The following is a 1,675-nucleotide window of genomic DNA, read 5'->3' on the forward strand; positions in this document are numbered from 1 at the left end:
GGTATGGGCTCATGGGCAGTCCTACGAAGGGTATTTAAGCAGCACTCACAGACCATTCGGGGGCACACTCTTCAAATCTCATGTAACTAACAGCTCCTGAGTAAACTGTTGCCGGAAGGAACTGGTATGCTAGTCTTTCTTCCCTGCTGGTCAGGGTGATCGGCGTGGCACACCACTGCTCTGTTCCTCCCAAGTCCTTTCTACCTTCTAACTCTCATGATTATTTTGTTCCTCCTTCTAAGTGAATGAAGCATCCACTCTCTGGTCTTCTGTCCTCTTGAGCTTCATGTGGTCCATGAGTTGTATAATAGGTATTCCATGCTCTTTGCCTAATATCAACATATCACTGAGTACATACCATGTGTGTTCTTTTGTGACTTTGTTACCTCACTCAGGATAATATTTTCTAGCTCCATCCATTTGCCTGCAAATTTCATGAAGTCATTGTTTTTAATAGCTGAGTAGTACACCATTATATAAATATACCATATTTTCTGTATCCATTCCTCTGTTGAAAGACATCTGGGTTATTTCCAGCTTCTGCCTATTAGCAATCTACAGATTGAATGCAATCACCATTAAATTCCAACTCAACTCTTTATAGAGATAGAAAGAGCAATTCTCAAATTCATTTGAAACAACAACAACAAAAAAATCCAGGATAGTAAAAACTCTTCTCAACAATAAGAGATCTTCTGGGAGAATCACCATCCTTGACCTCAAGTTCTACTACAGAGCAATAGTGATAAAAAGTATGTGGTATTGGTACAGAGACAGGAATGTAGTTCAATGGAATGGAATTGAAGACTCAGAAATGAACCCACACACCTACAGCCACTTGACAAAAAAGCTAAAATCATCCATTGGAAAACTGACAGCATATTCAACAAATGGTTCTGACTTAAGTGACAGTAAGCATGTAGAAGAATGCAAATTGACTCACTCTTATCTCCTTGTACAAAGGTCAAGTCTTAGTGGATCAAATTCCTCCGCATAAAACCAGATGCACTGAATCTATTAGAAGAGAAATTAGGAAAGAACCTTGAACACATTGACATGGGAAAATTTCCTGAACAGAACATCAATGGCCCAGATTCTAAGACCCGTTATAAACAAATGGGATCTCATAAAATTGCAAAGCTTCTGGTTTTTTTTTTGTTTGTTTGTTTGTTTTAAACTTTTATTGCATTATGATGAGAAAAGTTACATGATTTAAATTTATCTGAACTTGTTAACATTTAAAATCAATTGGATCTCATAAAATTGCAAAGCTTCTGTTTTTTTGTTTGTTTGTTTGTTTGTTTTAAACTTTTATTGCATTATGATGAGAAAAGTTACATGATTTAAATTTATCTGAACTTGTTAACATTTAAAATCATATTTTAATTAAATAGAATTGATTCACATTCTTGTTTCCCTTTTGTACCATCACTCCTCCCAGAGACCCCCCTTCAATACCTATAATATCTTTTTTGTCATATTCCTTAAAATTTATAAAATATTATAACAATAAAAATAAGTATTATAAAAGTTGTTTGAGAGCCGGGTGGTGGTGGTGCGTGCCTTTAATCCCAGCACTTGGGAGGCAGAGGCAGGGGGATTTCTGAGTTAAAGGCCAGCCTGGTCTACAGAGTGAGTTCCAGGACAGCCAGGGCTACAAAAAGAAACCCTGTCT

The sequence above is a fragment of the Mastomys coucha genome, unplaced genomic scaffold (assembly GCF_008632895.1).
Source record: "Mastomys coucha isolate ucsf_1 unplaced genomic scaffold, UCSF_Mcou_1 pScaffold14, whole genome shotgun sequence".
Taxonomy (NCBI): Eukaryota; Metazoa; Chordata; class Mammalia; order Rodentia; family Muridae; genus Mastomys; species Mastomys coucha.